General features: G+C 33.9%; 1 protein-coding gene and 1 non-coding gene across 3 annotated transcripts in view; one reads left to right on the top strand and one right to left on the bottom strand.

Moving 5' to 3' along the window:
• LOC134746644 (rap1 GTPase-activating protein 1) overlaps window positions 1–23,134 on the top strand; it is a 382,127-nt gene that overhangs the window by 127,961 nt on the left and 231,032 nt on the right. The gene's annotated exons all lie outside the window — the stretch shown is intronic.
• Window positions 4,520–4,592, bottom strand: Trnaa-agc (transfer RNA alanine (anticodon AGC)). Its single transcript has one exon. It is a non-coding gene; the product is annotated as a tRNA-Ala (tRNA).

Raw genomic sequence — 23,134 nt, 5'->3', positions numbered from 1 at the left:
TCAAAATTTCCACTTACAGGAAATTTGTACCTAATAAAATGTGTTTCAAAGTTTCAAACGTTAATGTAATGCCATCTGTCTGTTGTAAAGAACAAGTTTGATTACGAACGGATTGCGTTAAATAAATAATCTATTTAATAACTAGATGGCGTAACAATCGACATCAGTTTCAATGTATAAAACGTCTTTCTAGCTATTTCAAATGATAAATGAATTTATTATTGGAGGTATAATGTGAGGTGTATTTCTCTTTTGTATTGTAACGTTACGTCCGAATATAAATAAATAAATATCGCGTTTCGTGTCATTATAACCTATTAAATTAATAGTATTAATATTATTTCTCAGTTTTTACAATAATAAGGAATAAAAGAAAACACTCCTTAACAATATAGTGAATATTATGAACGTCGTAACATTGTTAACGTTCCACATCACAAGAATGCACGCCTCATTAAATTGCAGTAAAATATTTGAACACGTGTCTTATTTTCTAAGAAAGTAATTTCTTTAAGGAACATTAAGCATCAATTCAGTAAGTACCTATTACCTTACATCCTATTAGTCGTGTGTACTTATTACCAAATTAAACATACTTTCCACGATTTCTTTTCAAACTATCATTTTTAACAGGCCTAAAAAATAAAAAGTATTAAAGGTTTAGACCCACTAGTTTCGGATATAAAGGGGAGGAATGGTCATTTTTTGCCTATTTTCTTGACTAACTTCTAAATTGTTTATCGTAAAATTATAAAAAATATATATTTGAGATTCAAACAATGAGCTCTTTCATTTGATATGTAACACGATGTAGTTTGTTTTTTATTTTTTTTATTTTCTCATTTACCCCCCAAAAGTGGCCCCCATGTTTAAAATTCATTTGTTTACGTTACATGTCCGTCTTTGGGTCACAAACTTAAATATGTATACCAAATTTCATCTTAATTGGTCCAGTAGTTTCGGAGAAATTAGGCTGTGACAGACGGACAGACAGACGCACGAGTGATCCTATAAGGGTTCCGTTTTTTTTTCTTTTGAGGTACGGAACCCTAAAAATCGCTCTAATTCATAAGGACGCCTTTGTACATAATTAATATTCTTGCGAATAAATTATTCTAATCTGTTCTATTGATAGGTGAAAAGAAAACAGCATGAAAATTTATTCAGTTGTTTCGAGTTTATCGCGAACATACAGACAGACAGACAGACGCGGCGGGGGACTTTGTTATATAATATATGTATAGATAAAGAATCGTTAGCTGCTGTTATTAGGTTGTGAAAAACTATCTAAGCAGCACAATCATTAAAGTCAATAAAGGCAAACTATAAACAGATAGAAATGTAATATTCAAACATACAAAATCATTGAAACGTGATAGGTAGGTGGGTCAAATCAAAACAAGACAACGAAAAGAATGTTGACCTTGGTGTTCAAAATGATGAAATTATATTCAGGTTTAGATCATTTTGACTTAGTCTGTTGCTTCTTACATATAAATGTTTTAATCGAATTTAAACTGTTGTGAGACATACTAACATTAAATAATTTGCGCGCGAGTGACTAAAACAAGTGAGTCTAAACCGTAAAATTATTTAATATAAATGTTTTGCTTTCAGTCTCACAACTTGTTAAGGCATATTACATCCAAGGTAGTAAGAATGTTGTATTGCACTGTACCCCAATATCCTCAAAAATCATTCGTACAGTTTGCTCAAGGAAAAACACGAAAGAAACAAGAATTATTAAGACATAAAGCGATAATTTGTACATAATAGCATAGCATATGTATAATTAATAATTATGTAAATAAAGTAGGACTGATTTAATAAATAGGGCCCTATCTTATCTTAATGCAAAGAAAAGCAACACCATCTGGACGTGAAAGTCGCAAAGTTAAACAAACATCGAAATAAAGTAATTTCGCCCTTCGCCACAAAAAATCCCACACCTGGAACGGCACGTGGCAATCAAAGAGCTTCCTTCCGGTGCAATCCCCTCGCAAAACCCTTCGCTCACAACAATTCTACACACTCCTTTAAGCTACCTTAAACGAATAGATATACGTGCAATTTTTGTATAACGAAGTAGAGATATCAACTACGGACGAAGCACCGAAACCGACCGCATTCCGATTTGCCTTTAGGTGTAAGTTTTTGCCAATCATTTATCAGTATTATCCTAAATGAAGTAAAGTTGATTTTTGTATCTTTGTTGGCAGAAAATTTAATCACGAAATTGGGACGGAGGTTATAAATGTTATAGTCTCCTAAGTGACGTTTTTGTTGGTTTCCAACGGCGATGGAGTGCAGGGGGTTTTTACTCGTTAGTGACCCATAAAAACTGGGACACTGGCATCTGGGCTTAAACGAACTTTTATCGTGTGATCTGATGTAAGTACACTCAGCATCAAAAGTAGGATACTATGTGTATCTGTATTTACTTATACGTAAGTAAATACTTAAACACGGCCTGACAAAATTATGAAGAGTCATGTAGGTTTATCTGGTGAATCAACAAGAACCCAAATCCATGTCAATTCTAAGCATGCTACTTACAGAAGGTTTTTTTTTATCTATTTCCAAGGCAACATCAAAAAGGTTCATTTCAATTAGCTTTATTATAGCATTTCCTTAATATTTCGGATTGTTGAGCAACGGTTATTTGCTTCTAATTTACTCTAGGCTTCGTAGCAATTTGTTAATTAACTAAGGGCTAACTTCTAACTAAATTACTAATTTCCCAAGAAGTGTTTGCAATGGCACACCTTAATAAAATTATTCGTCTTAGTGCCACTTACACCATCCCACTAACCCGGGGTTAACCGGATAAACCTGGAGTTACAATGGTTACCATGGTTAACGATTTAACGGGTTAACCCCGGGTTAGTGGGATGGTGTAAGTGGCCCTTACAAGAATATTATACTAAAAGAAAGAATAGCAAAGAATATTAATTAGATTTAGTAAACGCAGTCTCGATTAAATTTACATTATTTTATTTCTCAATGATATCAATTTAAGAGAAATGTCACTTAAACGCTCTTCGTCTGAAACAATTTTAATTCGTAAATTCAAATGCATGATGACCTATCCATGTCAGATACTTTCGTAAATAGAAGTAGCAGTCACGGCGCGTCAAATATGCTTACTCGTTCCTACCTGTTTGTAAACTCCGAAGGTCAAATTAGCTCCGAATTTGACCTTCGACATCACATCAACAAAAACATCCATGCTACTACACTGTCCTGCTTACCCCTTTCACGCACTACATTCGCGTTCTCACGAGGCCAGATACCTAATCTATTAAAAATGTAATGGCGGAAGGCAACTCCCGAAAAACTGGACGCGCTGGCTTTTAACTGGTCCTGCTTAACTGCTGTCCTGGCAGAACTTTTTTGCCTTGAACGCGCTGGTTCTAATTGTATCACTTCTGTCCACTCTCCTGCACCCGTATGAAGGCAGCATTATAAGGTTTGGGGCAAGATGAGTGTGTCTAGTACGCGTTACGCACTAAGTTAGTGCCACTAACATTAACATACGAAGCCGGATTCACAGTTCGTCGATTTCCAATTTAATAAGGCGCAGGAAGCGGCGGGTTGTCGGAGGCGTCGTTAGGCTACGCAGTCGCGTGTGGCTTATTGTTCCTTTTTAAATTGCTGGCTAAGATAAATAGTGTGAAGTAAATCAGTCAGGTTATGTGTGTTTATTGTATTTTAAAGTGTCATTGAGCATGCCTTAATAGTTCCGAAGGTAAGGCGATACAAACATTTAGGTATTATAGGTAACTTGTCATTGTTGATTAAAAATGACAAGCAGCAATGAGCAACTTGCTACCAACAGACGACAGCTCACACGAGTGACTACTAACTACAGCATGCAAAGACCAACTACAGCATGCAAAGACCAAATTCTTTCAAACCCAAAAACTTTAAAAATTCTTAATACATAATTTAGATTTTAGGTTTCAATAGGTCGATCGTTGAACTGTAACTATTCCAGTACAAATAACATTTTATAATCATCATCATTATTAATATAGGCAGTCAGCAAAACTATTAGCTTAGTGCGCACCCGCTACATATTTGTTTGCAAGGATGCTAAGCAAAATTAAACCACTCAAAATTGTATTTTTCAAGATTTTTATTTAATATCCAGCGTACGGAATCATAACCGCGTAAACCGCTTTTCAATTAATAAAAAAAATGTTCGGAAATATCGAAACGTATGCACTCCACAATACAACTGATAACAATGGATCCGTCCGAGGATTTATCGTGGTGGCAAAAACCTATGCGCCAAATATTTTTTTATTGCCATGATACCAATAACTCCCCTTTATAGCTGGTATGTTTCCTATTGTACCCGAGATACAACCTTGTGTTTTGTACAACGGATAAATGAATGAATATAACATTCTTTAAATACGGAATCCTAAAGATATGACTAGTTTAATTTTGTATCAAACAGAAACGCGAACGATGCTATTAAGCTTAGAAAAAAATTAAAAGCGGAAAAATTCACTGTCTTGGATGGGACTTGAACCCACGACCACTGGATCGCTAGCCCAGTGTCCTGCCATCTGAGCTACCAAGACCTTACCCAATACAGCGATCCAGTAGTCGTGGGTTCAAGTCAAGTCAAGTAATTTTTTCCACTTTTAATTTGTTTCTAAGCTTGATATGACTAGTGTCTGTTACTGGCAGACCCAGATTACTTACGGTTTTACTTAAATGCACCTAAGATTCGTAATTACCTACTATATATTACCATGTCATTTATTTTTCAAAAAGATTTCTAATGAAAATGCGCTAATGAAAATTAAAGGTATAATATTGGTATATATTAGGCAAAAGTCGTGCTGCATTATAACATAACTCTAAATTAATAACAACAAGACTAAAACGTCTGAACCAAACCTATAACCATTCTGAACTTAATACTTTTAAACCTGACCTTTTCCAATAATAAAGCAATGGTTTCTCACTTTTCGCCTTTGTATCAAAGTTGAAAAACGAAAAATCTTCGCTATTTGTAAAAATATAATAATGAATTAAAACGATATTAATTTAATGCCAACACCTGTGGTGCAATGTGGAACACATCAACGGTCTATAGTATGGGACGTGTGCTTGCAAATCAAATAGAGCTTTGTTTCAGTGCCCTTTTATTTATTGCTGGAGTGTTACCATTACACAGACCTATAACTATTCAGATACGATGTGATTATAATGTAATAAATAAAATGTGTCGTTGCTTAAAGTATATTTTTTTAACAACCGGAATATCAAGCTTAAGCCTATCAAAGTGAACTGTACTAGGCACTAGCTTATGAACTTAAGTTTGCAAATGTGACTTTTATGAATGAGAGTTACTTTTATCTTCATGCTTCTAGTCATTATTACTTTTGCTACACAATAAAGTATCTTAAACACGAAATAAAATATATTTCTCTAGCTCGCTGTAATTTCTGTATACTCATAGGACTATACCTAATATAATCATATTGAAAACACATTTTTTATAATAGAACAGAAAAGTTTTTTGTTAATGATGTTAATGATGGATACGCAAATAAATTACTGTAAGTTTTACATGTACATTTAATGTCAAACTAAACAAAAACTGAAATGAATGTCATACTAAGAAAAAGCGACCAAGGCCTCCAGTGCCCCAGGATGGAAACGAACCAGCGTCCTCTGCTACCGCGGCAGCCCGGCAGGTGCCTGCCTGAGCCATACGGCGACCGGTGATATTTTCTGGAAATAATTCAAATTGTTCTAATACTTATAATAGTAAACTAAACAAAGTTTTGTAAGTTGATAAAATAAGTAATAAATCACGGAGTAGTTGGGTGTTGTTATTTTGTTTGAATTTACAACAACAAGTGCTTAGCCTAACCCAAATCAGCGACTAGATAATTATATTGCGCCTTGAAAATTACAAACAACAAGGCAAAGTAAATTACATTTTAGGTACATTTCTAATATCCATACTTCCATACTATCCATACTTAATAATATAAATGCGGAAGTGTGTCTGTCTGTTACCTCTTCACGTTTAAACCACTGAACGGATTTAGTTCAAATTTGTCATAGAGATAGTTTGAGTCCCGGGGAAGGACAAATGGTAGTAAGTGTGAAATTAGTAGTAAATTACTAATTCCACGCAGACGAAGTCGCGGGCAAAAGCTAGTATGGTAATTCACCCCGTAAATTATTGCAGGTGACTAAATAAACACCCATAATTAAGGTATGTAGCTGAGATAATATGAGAGGTCAAACTTACATAAATCCAGAAGCGCCTTTGCGAACCACGTGATGGTCTACGTGTGAAGATCCTCTACTTTTATCGGCAGCCACATATCACCATAGGGCCCTACAACATACAGTATTGTGGTCCTTAAACATAACAGGACTGATTGGCGAGATAGAAAAACTTGAATAAAATTTCACGGTTTCTCCATAGAAAAAAGTTTTCTTTAATTTGTGGCTGTTTAGTACATTACCGTAAGTTGACCCCTAGGAAACTATTGACACTGGATAGGAATGGAATCGACTGGCATAAAAAAATAGCATGAGAAAAATAAAAGTTTTCATTTTCATACAAATTGCATGGGAAAACTTTTCCTCGATTTGTGGCTTTTCTAGCCGATTTTTTTTTTGGTCTCATACAAGCTTTTGATTCTGGATAGGAATGGAATCGATTGGCGTCAAAAAAAAGGTTTGTCAAAAATGACCTTTTTCTCGCAACCTGTATGTTTTTCCAAAATCTGTAAACGCCAATCTTCATTAATTTGAAATCGAGGGAAGGTCCTCTGAAACCGTTTTCGCGTAACAGCACGGGATCTGGTAGCTGCCCTCACTGACTCAATAAGAAAACCATCCTGTATGTATTAGTAGAAATGTACTTATATGGATAAAATGATTTTTTGACAAACTCAAGTGAAACCAGATTCATAATATTTAAAGTCAGATAAATGTCCTGCCTTTCTTAGTTCTACATTGACGCCCATAATATGCATATTTGCACAAGTTTGCCTATCCACGGCCCACTATTTGCACATTTTATCCTGTAGTTTGTTTTGCGGTTCATAATAAACACTAGTTAAATTTACACACTCTTTGTTTGCTGACGTTTTTGCAACATCACAATGTGGTAACAAGAAGCTCGGTTTTTTTGGCATAAGTAAAAAAATGGATTGTATTATTAGTAAAACTGCTCCTTTATAAAAATAAAAATTATGCTGTTGTTTTTTAACAACATTGTTTCAAAAATAATACGCATTGTTGATGTAATTTGAGCTACAAATAGAGAAAGAGGATACAACGCAGCGGCAGCGGCAATATGAGAAAGACTGTTACTATCTTGTAGTTTAGTTTATTTATTTCATAATGATAAATTACAATATAAATTATTCTTACATAAATTATTCTTATATATGAATTTATATTATGATCGTCAATTTTATTGACTGACTCAAATTTCCTAGCCTTTTGATATCTCAATAAGCTACAAAGACTGAAATAACTGGGCGAAAAAACTTTTTTTGGGAAACGAATGCCGCATCGCAACTATAAGTTTTTTTTTACACATTATTGCACAATATGTATATTACAATACAAACGGCAGACTTACTGTCAGAAAGCATTATCTGCCAGTCAACCATGGGCTATTTAAACCGAAAGATTGAGATTGAGTAGGTATATTTGTATGTAACTTGCGTCTCGCGAGCTGCGGTTTGCGGACACCTGATCTAAGACAATAAATCATATCTACATACACGTAGGCATAATATACTAAGCCCTTAAAAGAACACGATGGTGTTGAAAATATAAAATTAAATGAATAAATTATACATCAACGGTCGGAAGATGTTCGGGTACGCAATACGCAATAGCTATGTGGGATGTTAGGCAAGATTGCACGATAGGCTAATTCGCGGCCAATAATTAATCCCAAGACTAAGTGAACATAAACGGTTACGATGTAATCTTTACTTTGTAACTAAGTACATGAATGTTTTTATTTTCAACTGGGCGTCTTTCGTTTTTCACTTTAGCTTATATTCTCTTAGGGCCTCGTAAATGTATATAATTCTAATATAATAATCGTAAATATACCTATATAAATAAATTCTAGTATGTATTTAAAAATACTTAGAAATCTCATTCAAAAATCTAGAATGCAGAACTAGAGATACAATAAATATGAACGATAAAAAAAATTGACATGTAACTCTTGTTATGAATAAAGAAACTGAACTGAACTGAAACTGGCAATTCTAGGCAATTAAAATCACCAAGTCGTAAACGCACGACTGGGGTAGCTCATTTTTGCTTTAATATAAGGAGACTTGCAAAAGTGTCACACGTGATAAAAAAACCGGACAAGTGTGAGTCTGTCTCGCCCACCGAGGGTTCCATACAAATTTAACGTGACAAACAAAGTGATCCTATAAGGGTTCGTTTTTTTTCTTTTGAGGTATGAAACCCTAAAAATGCAAATTCAACTTACCACAACGTTGCCGCAACGCCCCCCAGAACATTTGCAATTGCCTTTTTTCATCAGTGCCCCTTTTAAGTTTTCCTTGTTTACTCAAACAAGCATGCTCATATTGCTCATCATGCTACATGAGAGTGAATAAATTAACAGTATCAAATCGGCAAAAGCGCGATACAGTACTACTTATGTAGTAGCAAAGATATATATAACTCCGTAATAGATGGATACAGTCTAAGGAAAAAACGTGCCTCTAAAATCCACGAAAATTTGATTCTCGATCAGATGGCGCCACTAGTTTTGGCCTACTCTCGTATAGAGGGCGTTGACGGTTTCGTTTGTTATTTATAATTTTAACGCATATCAGTGAAAGAACATGGGTCAAAATCATATAAAAATAATTAATGTAAATAAAAAAATCATTTATCCATATTTAAATACATTTTAACGTATATTTTTAAATCTTCATTTTTAGTTTTAAAGTATGTCGATAGATGGCAGTGAATTTACAGTGGTTACAATGACCTATGACATGACATTACCGTACCGCTCTATCTTATTATATCCTCTTTGGTAGTAGGTACACAGCCGGGGTTTGGTTAAAGATTTGGCTTTTGTGACGTTTTCAGCCAAAAAGAATCAAAATGTGGGTTCTGGAGTTTGGATATGGTGATGTAATTTCTAATTGAATTGATATGCCGGTTGCGCCTTTTTAACAACATAGCATACGAACCTATAATAATTAAACATGTAAGTTATTTTGCTATATAAAGGAAATGGCAAAAAAAAACATGATAAAATGTTAGCATTTAAAGCTTGAGTTGCCAGTTTAACAGTGCGAGACGAAGTAGAGCGAGTTTTTTTTTACTTTCGGCTATAAAATATATATAATCTTGCATTTTAACTGATCGAATAAAAACTCCTTTCAATCCTCCTCGCTTGGCTGAAAAAAAATATATTTAGAATGTTATTATAGGTGCAACATATACTATTTCTCCTTAAATTGACGCCAAAAAGTTAAATGGCCTGTGAAAATTCGGCATTATCGTAAATAAACTAATCGCATTGTATCACACAATGAGATCGGAAGAGTCAACAATGAAGAACATTTTGAAATCACACCCTTTGCGCTCTGAATTAAATGTACCTAATAAATTTTATAGCAAGCAGACGCGTGGCGTTCCGGTGTTTTTGAAATGGACCGTGTCAAAGTTTTTAAATGGATTCTACCAGGAAGTGAGTGTGGAAAAAATACCCTTTACGGGTAGTGTGTTAGTATGAAAGTTGATCATGTTTAATTATTTAGGGTGTGAAAGTAAAACAATCAAGTAGGTAAGAATTGATTAAAATAAATAAAAAAATCCATTTATTCACGGCCAACTTATAGGATCTGTCTGTTAGTGACAACATTATAATCTTAAATTACTATTAGTAGGCAGTAGCTATACACACCACACAACTTATTAACTAAAGAACTACTTAATTAATGTAAACGAAACACCAATAAAAACAGCGCATAAAACATAAATAGTTCTTACGTATAGTAGAAAAAGTGCACCGCTATAGTCGTTCAGTTCAGAGTAATGAAAAAATAACAATTTTGAAAAATTTCTCAATGTTTGCACTGTTTTTGGAGCGTCCATTATTCTAGTATTAGTTATACAAAATTTAAGTGTGTTTTTAATTATTACTCATGCAGTTTTTATTTTAATGTATTTAGAAGTAAAGAATCAAAGGGAGGAAAATTTAACCCGTTTTGTTACTTTTAACTTGTTATAATAAAAAAACAAGCTGCAGGCAAATTTACAATAACAAAAGTCCTTCATAATTTAGGGTTATTTTTTCTCACAATCTAAACAAAAGTTAACTGGTTCTTTGTTTGAGAGCGGATTTATTTTTCTTTTAACTGGTGCCGTTAGTGGTTTTCATACAATTAGTAAAGTCGATTGCTAACTGCTCATAATTAACAGGTCACTAATTGGTGAAGCCAAAGAAAGAAGTGATGTGATTATTATTCAAATAGGTGAGCGTAACTGTTCTCACTGCAATTTGCTTAAGGTGTTTTGTTTATGTAAAATAATGTTAGAAAAATTATAACAATACTATATTGTTCATTTTTCTAACAATAATGAGTTGTAGAATTACTAACTCATAAGGTACTATTAAACTTATTGGATTACCTCGCATTTTTTTTACTAAATTTAGTTTACCACACCTATATTTTTTACAGATTGAAGCTTTTAAAGTCCACACTGAGATTTTTTGCTACTATGGCCATTTGTTTTTCCCTTTTCTTGAATTTAAAAAGTACCAGCACTGCAATTTATTAGCGCATTAATCATCATTATTGCTGTAGACACCCGGCAAAACGACAAGCAAATGTATATTTTTACATGGCCATGTAAGTTTACAAACACTTTTTAATAAGAAGATGCGCAGGGACCCAGGGACACATTGTTATGCCAAATGACAAAAATCGAAATGACAATACATACGTCAAACCCCCCGATTCCGTTTGTTAATGATATAACTTCAAAATGATGATGAAATAAATTGCTCATATATTCTATATTTGCATATGAATTCTCTGACGAGAGGACAAAGAAATTTTGTGATAATATATTATTTTTGGCGACAAACAAATGCCAATAGATATTCCTGAAATTCCTCACAAACAGAAAACAAATAATAAAAAGTTTTTAATAACAACTTACACACCATGCCATCCATAAGGTCGGACTCGCCCACCGAGGGTTCCGTACTTTTTAGTATTTGTTGTTATAGCGGCAATAGCTGTAAAATTTCAACTGTGTACTGTGTAGCTATCACGGTTGATGAGATACAGCCTGGTGACAGACAGACGGACAGACGGACAGAGGAGTCTTAGTAATAGGGTCCCGTTTTTACCCTTTGGGTACGGAACGCTAAAAATGCAAAGTTCGAACTTTAACGAAAATAATCGACATTTCAAAAATTGTGGTGGCCGTTAACGATATTAATAGTTATGTCATATTTTACACCTAATTTTAAAACAAGGGTTTAAATTACATTCGAATTAACACTGTTTCGTCGATTAACAACCGGCCAAGTTCTGAAACGTCGAGTGCATAATACAATAGAGTGACCGAAAGAGCTTTCAGTAAATAATAAAATACCTTCCTGACCGTGGAAATATCAGTTATCTGTAAATTAATTAAGCCTCATTTACGTCATAGCCGTCAACGTGATTGGCCGATTGCTGATTATTGTGTCCGCTGTTTTTATTTTATAGTCTGTTACACTGTTTTAGTTAGGTGAATTTAGTTTTGTAAAGTAAATATTATTCTTATAATAAAATATCGCGAGAAAACATATGCATGTTTTATTAAATATTGTTTTATACCTAACATCTGCGAGGTAAATTCAAAGGTGCGTGTAAATTCCTCAGTGACTAAAACATAACAATAGGTACTAAAAAATTACGCCAACGCAAGACCCAACAAACTGTCATGCAGTTTGGCAGAAGAAATTAATGTAAGATAGGGTTTATTTCGTCTGAATAAATGATTTATTTATTTATTTTATTATTTATAAGTAATTTGATTTGTTGTTTTACTCAAAATTTCTTCATTTTATTTCGTCGCTATTTGTCAAAATGTGTCAGTTATTTGTACTGACAGCAACACTTCTGAACTTCGGTGGACTTTAATATGCATGCAATAAGGTTCACGACCTATCATTTAACAACGTAAATGATGGCACCACTGTCGTTCTTTTAAAAAATATACCTTTCTTTATAAGGGGGCACGCGCTTATTGTCACCGCATGATAGATTGCTGTCAAACTCAAAGTATTGCCTATAGTTATGTTAATTTTTCTACATTTGTGATGAATGTCTGCGCAACTCGTCATGTGTTAATGTCAACAAAAAAATTAAATTCTAAGGGGGCCGTGGCGCTTGTATTGTCAGTTTGTGTTTTGTCCGTTTAGTAGGTATTGCAAGGTTTTTGATAGAATACTATTTTAGACACAATATGAAAAGTCCGCAAATATGAATTATTTTTAAATATAGTCTACTTTTACACTCTGGTATTCAAATAGCAAGCCGTTGAAAATATAGCGTTCAATAAGTTTTTCATAGATATTGCCAATTTTATACAATTTCCTATTCTTTGACATTGCCGTAAAGTCGGCGTAGATAGTCCGCTTTATAAAGTTCCGTTTCCTGCAATTCTAATTTCAGTACTATTTCTTAATCAAGGATAGATTAAAACCCTTAGCCTTTACGGAGCGCAGCTATTAAAAAGAAATACGATTCCAAGTTTATTATTTAACTTTATGCCCTCATAATAAAAGGCCGGATGCGCGATGCTTCAGATTCAGTGTTGTTATAAACGTCGAAGTGGATTCGGTAAATTTTATCTTTTTTTAACACCGCGTGTAAATTCTACGCACCAATTAATTTGCGTATCCACAACAACGTTGAAATTCAAAAAGCCACAATTTAGACAAGGTCCTATGTGTTGTTAATAATTATTGCACATGTGGCCTTTTAGTATTATGTTACCAAATGAACCCGTAAATCTTCACTTATCACATCGCAGCGTATTCAAAATATTGTCGCCATATTTCTCCGCCCAAACGTTACACGCCCGGGCGCAAGCGACGCATCACGCAGTTGACGATCGTATTCAAAATATTCAAATCTATTTCGACTTCAAAAATGAACATGTCTTCTCTGTCCATCGTCCGTAATTCATTAAAGTGCGAGTGAGAGAGGTGACGGCAACAACTTTACTGGAGTTTGAGTAGGTCGATGCATTTTGACGCTTTATCAACTTTTTAATAAAGGAAGGGTTGGCGCACAATACACGAATCACGTTACATTTATTTTTTGACAGCATTGTCTGGTATTTGGTCTTTTTCAAACGCAGTGGGCCGGCGTTCGAACTGACACCATTCACATCATGATTGATGTGACTAATTAATTATGTCGTACGCGTGTCCTGAACTACTTGAATTTGAAATTAAAAAAACTATGTTTTTGTAAAGGATTGCGTCGACAAGGGATTGCTTTTTTTAATTTCGATGCGCATACGCTTCGATTTTGATGCAAAATGTTCTGGATAATGTTCATTGTTGTACGTCGATTGCATTTTGAACAGCATCTGCCTTTTAAATTGTTCGAATAAATCTGTATTAGATTACTAGTTTATCAGAGATTTTGTTTAATATTTTAGTAAAATAATCAATTGTATTAATTTATATTTGGTAAAAAAACTATGAATGTTACGTATTTATTTAGTTCGCCAAAAGTGTCAACAGCGTTTAATTTTTTTTTGTTACTTTAATAAAATGTTACGAGTATATTGTCTAATTACCTAAAATTAAAGCTACAAAAATCAAGGTGCCAAAACAAGGCATTATTACCTTCCTCGTCGCTAAAGTCAAGGCATTAGGGCGTCCGAATGAGGGTCATTTTTTTAGGGCGTTCCAGACGACGACACAATATGTCACCATTTGTGCTAATTCTTAAGGAAAGAAAATGACTCACACAACGTTCAAATAAATGCCACTGCTGAATTGGTTCCTGTGTTTTTATAGGTTAGACATTAGATACAAACCATATTGTTTTGTAGCCAAACGTTTTACCCGTAGTTTAAACGTAGCCAAATATTTTAAATCTAAATAAAATTCAATTAGATTATCATTTCATCGTGATCAATATCACTAAATTAAAATAATTCCTTCTTTGATTTTAATTATAATTACAAGTAATCAAATCAATTAAATTTGTCTCTCCTCCAGAAAATAATCATTATCCTTATGAAAAACTTCGTGACACTCCGCTAAAGCGCCAGTCGAGATATAAAGTTAAAATGAATGATTGCAAAAGTTCGGAGATGCACTTGGTCTTGGTTCAGGTCTTCAGGTTCGCTGTCACAAGAGAAACCTCACGTTTGTAAAAAAAGTGAAACAAATTTAATGTGTTTAATTTAAAACACGAAACAGCAAGTGACAATACTTTAACAACGAAAAAAGTCCAAACAGCATTAAAACTAGGGAACAAATAATTTTATTACTTAATACCTACTTATATGTTGATTTGTTTTTTTTTAAGTAGTCACACTGTTACATATTTAATTATTATAAACTGAAAAGAAAAAGTAATCAAGCCTCCAGTGCACGGAAAGCATATTTTGTTGATTTTAAATACCTATTAATAATTTTGTATCTCCAAATATTACATCATCCTCATAATTCACTAAATCCTGGTTGAATTGTCCTATAAATATTTAATAAGAAAACATCATCCTTTACACTCTTACTGCAATTTCAAGCTACCTCTCTTCGCTAAAAGTGATCGTGCGTTTTCATTCATATAAAGTGACTTATTTGCATTTTAGCTCTGACCGTTATTACCATAGTTTACGCGAATACAAGAGAGTCAAGTTTTATCTAGAACCAATATAATTTGACTTCAATTGCATAATAGGTAACTGTAATCGAAGTACGCTTACCACTATACGGTCCGTTGGGGAGTAGTAGACTCGCGCGCTCGGCAAGGTACGGTACAGGAATAACATTGCATTTACATAAAAGCACTTGCGGGATCATAATAATATGTATATGTAATTTACCTATATTTTATGGTGGTATAATGAGCTGTTTTATGACAATATTGACAATCCTTCCCAATGTCCTTAATGCGTTAACGATGATCTCTGGGTACATATTTTTAAAAGAAAATACACACGTAACCTACAGATTCTAGTAAATAGCTATTTACTTAATTTTGGGTGGTGTTATAAATATTATGCAAAGTAAATTTTATAAAACGCGGCTTTAACTACTAGATAAAGTTATTATTTTTAATTATGTACATATTTTATTTCTTTTTATGTTTGTCTCAATGTATTATGGGCTAAATTAAGCCTGAAATGAACGATATTTTTTTTTATTTTTTTATTAAGAAATATGAACATTACTTGACAATATAATATATGTATATGTATAACGTTACTGATACAGCGTTGACGCGGGCGCTGACACTGACAATTTCCGTGATAAATTGCGTTGCCTTCATTGCCGCATTGCCGCATTGCTGTCGCGATTAGAACGTCCAGTTCAATCCGTTACTCATTTTATCAAGGAAATTGACATGCCATTGCCCGCGTCAACGTTGCATGGCAGTAGTAACTCCGCAAGAATATGTGGGTATACCTCGTTTTTTTTAGCATTAGAAATGACTACACAGTACACGATCTTGACATGTATTTTTATTTAAAAACGCTTTAAAAAATAACTATAACTAATGAAACCAAGAGAATGTAAAAGAACATAATTATAATATGCTTTATAATTGTTACATATTTGCTGTGACTTATTTTTTAAAAGTGTTTTTCTATAAAGAGACACGTCAATGTCCCGTAAGTAGTAGGTATTTTTCTAATGCGAAAAAAAACGAGGTATAGGTAGCTACCTTAATGCTGCTGCAGTCGTAATCCGGACATCACCTTTATTCTATTTGCCCAGTAGAAAATAGAAATAGAAGTCAAAGGACAAATAACAACTTGTATATTTGTACTAATTATATCAAATAAATAGCATTTTCCTAGTATTGTGCACGCCGACGTACAGAGGGCGAGCGACGCGTGACACACGGTTCGTTACGCTCTGCCTTTGATTTAATTAACGCCAACGACTTTTTCAATATTCTTAATTATTTCCGACGGAAGAAGAAGACATGCGATAATTGATTAAGTACATCTTGAGAATTTCGTACAAGACTTGTCTTATGCAATAATATGTCATTAGATGTACTTACTTGTACTTGCATTGCACTTCAAAAAGTGCTTCTTCGTTCATAATTTCCCATAGGTAATAGAAAATTCAACATATTTCATCTATTTTGATTAATCAGAGCACGCATTCGTCCCAGTTTGGGTAAATAGCTCGAAGTTATTCTTGTCTCCTATACATGTAAGTACTTTGTTCCTGTCAAAATCGCTTTATAATTACATATAACTACCGTGAGCTCACAACGAATAGGTATATTATACTTACACATTACGAAGGATTCTTAAGTCGCCCTATTATTATGTTCCTAATGAAAAAAACGTTTCTTCCCGCCTCATTTATCTTAAGAAACAAGGGTTGACTTTATTAGTAGTTAGTTGTTATTTATGGCTTTTTACTTAATTTACTTTATTGGTTATTTGGGCGTTATGGTATTCTGCGTTCTGAGTGGGATGCACACATGTCTGAAATTGCTTGCTTGAGTCGGCAAAGAAATTAGTTTCTTTTGAGCGGAACTAACTCTTGCTTATGGTGTGATAAATTACAAATCCTCTATTATTTTTTAACTTGACTGGAACGTTGTAAATTTCACTTAGTTAAAACATGTTTATTGAAGAGTTTTTCTGACTACAGTCACAGAATCAACAAGTGGCTTATCAATCTACTAACAAACTCAATCAGTTTTATATGTCCAAAGCTAGAAATGCAAATGTTAAGAAATTATATTAAGTACCTTTATTTTCTTGAAACAATATTGTAAAACTTAATGATGTGATTGTAAAAATATCGTATCGTTAACATTTTTATAAAATAATTACAATGACTAAGTAACAATTTTTGAAATAAGACCATATATTCTATCTACCTCTCTACTCTTGCATCTTGTGTTTTTGTATTATATATCATAAATTTAATGGAAGTGTGAAATAAAATACATATCACAAATATAAAGTAATAATTTAATATTGTATAAATCATTCGCTGTAAATAAAAACTTAAACCGGTTACAGATCTGGATAAGCATCTAGACATTAGTTTTTCAAGTTTGACAAGAAATTGTATAATTATAACTCCATGATACGATTCATCCGGTCATTCCGGCCATTCGTTCATTCAGTGAACTAGTTTGCGGCAACTTCGATTACGTTTTGATATTTATTTGCATTCAGTGCAAGGAAGCAGCTGGTATTAATCGCGTCAAAGTTGTACAGAACGACGTAAGCCAATACGAATTACATAGTAATTTATGTTGTTCTCTATGTCTGTTCATTTATAAATGATTATGAAGGCGTTATTGAACTCAATATAGATGGCGCGATAATTATTACAAAGAATAGTGAAATTAAAAGGCCTTTCGACACGAATTTCAACACTCACTACAACCTTATAACTGTTGCGTAGAGTGGTGTCAACTTCAACCAGTTTTGAACAGTATAGGTGAGCTTTAATTTTTAAATGAATGGTACATTACTTAATATTATCTCTATTTTAAAATTATGAATGGACAGTTTAAATCAATGAACACTATTAATGTCAGCAAGCTTTTAAATATAGTACTTATTGATTAGTAAAAATAATCCATTAAACCATTTCCGATATCACCTTCTTATCTACTCTGTTAAAAGAACTGGACATTTATGTCGATATCAATTAGAACAGAGAACCATTTATTGATAAAGGACTCGTTAATAGTGATTAGATAAACTACCCTGCTGGGCACCATCTGTTCTCAAAGGGTGTCGATTTTGTTAGTTCTGTTATAGATATGACCCACAACTAACAGCACAAAAATAAAAGTAAAATAACAAACATTGCAATGTAATAAACTATCTACCTATATATTTGCTGTATAAGGTTCATAATGTAAAATGTGTTCTTTGACTTCTTTGCGATACCGGTTTACAGCTGGTTGCAAACGCATAAACTACTAAAGTTTGTTTTTATAAGTGCAAAAAAAAGGTTAAACACAATAGAGTTTGCGATTGAAGTGGGGCACTCGAGTGAGTAACAGACCCACATTTAGTTTGTGAGTTTGTGGGCTCGTGACTTATATCCCTTTGTGATAAAAAACATTAAAAGCTAATACAGGATGATTTCGGGGTCGTGTAGCAAGATAACGAGACATCATACATAATTGAAAGATGAGCCTAATGATGTTGTTTATCACCAATAATTATGATTATTTTTCAGTTGGCAAGTAGAAAAAAACATTTTTGCATACAATTTGATCACCCTACTTAAAGTGACGTCTTGTCGCTTTCCATACAGCCATTAGAGCGGTACTGTCATAGTAAATTTTGTAACCCCAGTAAATTCACTGCCATCTGTCGACACACTTTAAAACTAAAAATGAAGATTTATAAAAATACGATAAAATGTATTTAAATATGGGTAAATGATTTTTTTTATTTGCATTAATTATTTTTATGATTTTGACCCATGTTCTTTCACTGATATGCGTTAATTTTTTTAAATAACAAACGAAACCGTCAACGCCATCTATACGACAGTAGGCCAAAGCTAGTAGCGCCCTCTGAACGAGAATCAAATTTTCTTGATTTTCGAGGCACGTTTTTTCCTTAGACTGTATCCATCTATTACGGAGTTATATCTATCTTTGATACAGCGTATGTCAAAAGTCATAGGGTGACCATGATTACATCAGTCAAATACTACCATATAATAATGTGGATCATTTATAGTCAAAAAAAGTAGTTTTGGATCACGTCCCAGAAATCTCCCTGTATAGACGGGTTGGTTTAATTCTTACGTTCTGTACCTACATATTTTTTTTACTTCCGGTTCACTTCCTTATACATACAACATTTTTATTTTTGTATTAACTCCCTTTTTTATTTAGCACATTCATACGTATACTCGAGCCACGTTCTAGGGATTAGATATGGATAAGATTCGATATGTATATTGACAAGTGCTCGATTAAAACCCTCTATTGTAAAGAGGTTCAAGGTTGATTGACAGTAACAGCGGTATAATTATATTGGTCTTAAAATATTTTGCTACATCACTTTAGTATTCGTAATAATGCCCTCGAGGTAGCACACGTAAACGTATGCAGTCATATTAACTATGTACTATCTATTGCATATTATACCTGTACCTATATCGTTATATTTAATAGCAGATTCATATATGCATACAGTGCTACAAGCCTTCAACAATTAATTGAATATTGTTTTATATAAAAAAAACAGTAAACAGAAAAACTATAAAAATCATTTCCTAAAAGTATTGCTCACTTTTCTACTAACCTAGTGATATGACCAGATTTCACAAAGCCCTCGTTTTGATAACTTAGTTGTGCATGAAGCCAAAGGACATCAACAAACGTAGGTAATTATTTCCCCCTGAGGCTCGTAAATCAAATAAAGAGAATTATTTTCATGATTACGTTATTTATTTAGACAAATCTTTGGAATTACTCCTTGATAAGTTATAATTCGCGGCTCCCTTGGGTTTTAAATTAAATTAATTGATAAGATTTATTGCATATTCAAAATCAAACAACACATTCAGACTACTTCTCTCTTTCCGGCAAAGAGCTCATGGTGGAACTCAGAAATATGTAGTTTTGACAATAATTGTCAAGTTTAATTATTGAACTTTGTTTTACAACCTAAGAAAATTTTGTTTCAAAGTAAGTTATAAACTCACCTTCGTTATCCCAGTTATTTATGAGCGCCAAATTTAACGAAGACTAAAACTCGTTATTTTATGCCTTCTTCAAAAGGGAGACAAGGCCAGAATTATTATATCTATTACGACATACGTCACATTCGTTCAGGAATTTAAAATCACATACGGCATTGTAATTTCAGAAGTGCCATCCGCCCTTGCGGCGAATTGCGTTACGTCCAACACCAATATTTTATCACCAATAAAAATGTCGTTCATTCAATTTGAGCAGCGTATGAGGAGCTGACAATGCTAATGTAGTTGTATAGTATGTTTGATATGTCGTCACATATACAAAAATCAATATGATAATAAATAAAACATGTACTAAAAAAAACTTATTACACCGTTAATACGACGCTTTAGCAACATTATTCTACATGTAATTTTGGCCCTGTTTCAACATTGAGCTTTTTACAGAAGAAAACATATGAATAAAGGTCACATTGTTGTATAATAATAATAAATAAATAAATATAGGACATTCTTACACAGATTGATTAAGTCCCACAGTAAGCTCAAGAAGGCTTGTGTTGTGGGTACTTAGACAACGATATATATAATATACAAATACATAAATACATAGAAAACACCCAAGACTCAGGAACAAATATCTGTGCTCATCACACAAATAAATGTCCTTACCGGGATTCGAACCCAGGACCATCGGCTTCACAGGCAGGGTCACTACCCACTAGGCCAGACCGGTCGTCGAATGTGTCGTGTATGAATGTTTTGTTCTACGATTCTAGTTTTGATACGGCAAAACTTGGTAACACTTTTAACAAGCTAGTTAGCATAATAAAAAGCAACTGTTATAAACAACAGGATACCGCTAAAAAGGGATAATAAGTAATTATTAATTACCTGCAAATGTGTATGGAACTATGGAATAAGACGTAGTTAGCTAAATTTATTTCTAAAACTCATTTCGCACTTCGAATCTATAAAACAACGTACTCCCACGACTAAGTATTAATGCCAAAAGTTTAAAACTATTCAGTGCCTCCTAGAGACCATAGTGAACGAATTTCACCAGATGTTGATTCTGAATATAGTAGGCAACAAACAACTTTCCTACTGTATTTCTGCTTCTATTGCATCACGAGTGTCGTTTTATTGCCAAAATTATGACTCATTTTACGACTTGCACTCGCCATTTTAGGACATAATTTTTATTGCCTGACTATGGCTTAACGATTTCAGTTTTTTTGCCGTGCGTCAATAACTTTTAGCTTTAGGCAGTTAATTTGGAGAACGATATAAAATTGTAAAGACGGTTCATTTGATGTTTTGTAATATGGGGCATTTTCTATGAAAAGGCACCTTATTGTCGATGGCGCTTACGCCGCGCATCGTTTTTATATCGGAGCGTTTATAATGGCTTAAGCGCCATCGACAATAAGGTCCCTTTTTATAGAAAATACCACATATGAACTTGTAATTGTGCGCATGAAACGCTCATAAAATATTTAACTGGATAAACAAATTGCGCTTTTTACTATTCTATACAATTAGTCTATTGCTATTAAAATTTACGGTTTATTTCTTGTAAGTGTGGTAAAACAAACATAAAATTACTAAATTAAAATAATAATTTACTAAATTAAATTAACTAAAAAAACATAACAAAATATCTATATACACAACATGGGAGCTAGCTCGGCGCCGGATGGTAGGGTGCCCAGAAGGCTGGTGGCAGTGCCGCGCTGTATGGCGATGCCAATTCGCTGCGCAAGGAAGGAACCAGCCCTCTACCTCTACTCAACCGTAACAGTAGTGAGAAATTACAATTTTATATTTTTTTCATAGATTACCAATGAAAAAGTATAAATTAGGCCTCTGGATTAGAAAGTCAGACGCTTTCGTGGAAACTAGTGTCTATGCCAATTCTTTGGATTCGATTGTCGAGGAAACCCCGTGGTATAAATCTCGGGTCAATGAAGCTAGGAAGATGATGATTAATAGATGTAAAGTAGGTACATACTCTTTGCTTTTAATCGATATTTGAGTTTTAAATTTACTAAACAAATACATCTATTTAGTTTGTTTCCTTGTTTACGTCAAAATTGTCTAACATCATCATACTTTACACTCGCCAATTTCGATTAATGTATCTCATTAAAAATCTCCCAAGTCAATATAAATTTGCATATTTATTACTTATTAAGCTGTCAATCATACGTGCCGGCGTGCTCCTTGCGAGAATTAACAACCCGATTCGAACAATCCTTATAAGATATCACAGGGATACGATACTGATCTCGCAGTGTCAAAAGGGTAATTTTTCAACCAAACCGTCACTTGATACTGACAGATCAGTATCGTATCGCTGAGACATCTTATAAGCATTGTTCGAATCGGGCCGTAGGTCTACGGTCTTAGTGACATTCACGTTGTTATCGCCAAGTTCGCCAACGTAGTTATCGACGTGAAACGTAAACAGAGTTGTGCGTGACCTGATTCATTTTTGCTGGATTGCTGCAGCAGGAGAATGGAGGGCAGGGCTATATTTTAGTGTAAATTGGCAGTTTATTGTTGTATGTAATGCCTTTTTTTACTTTATTCGAAACGTGTTTTTGCAATAAAACTTAGCTTGACAATCTTGACATGATGTTTATTAAGGCAATACACAAAATACTATTGACTGTAGGTGTAGAACTTGACTTTGATCAAATCTACTGATAAAATTCATCCCATGAGGTACATTAAATTTAATCGCGATACGGGGGCATTGACCTTAGGAGAGTTTGGTTCTGACCGCGGCCGGGGTCGGTTGTGTTCCGGGGGCCCTTTACAATGGCATTCGCAATTGCATCTTGTCGCCAGATGTTGACCGGACCGTGATAGTTTTTACCGACGCGAGCATCTAGATATGCAGTTTACGTTTCTCTAAAATATCTGCTTATCTCGAAAAACGTGGGTTGGTTGTATGTGAAAGTGAAACAGTGAGTGGCAATGTTAACAGTGCAATTTACCGGTGAGATTTTTCCATTTCACGTCTTTTAAATAACGGTCCGTTCTTAACAGTGTTTGCAGGTACAACTACATTAGGCATTGTTGGGGTTAAGTTAGTTTAAAAGCAAACGACTTAATAGGCTACAAATTGTACGCCTGAGCCTTCCTCGGGAGTCGCCCTGTTGATGGGTGGGGGCCGCATCG

This window comes from Cydia strobilella, chromosome 13, assembly GCF_947568885.1.
Source record: "Cydia strobilella chromosome 13, ilCydStro3.1, whole genome shotgun sequence".
Classification (NCBI taxonomy): domain Eukaryota; kingdom Metazoa; phylum Arthropoda; class Insecta; order Lepidoptera; family Tortricidae; genus Cydia; species Cydia strobilella.
The sequence above is the reverse complement of the archived record's forward strand: the minus strand, read 5'-3'. Positions and strand labels throughout refer to the sequence as shown.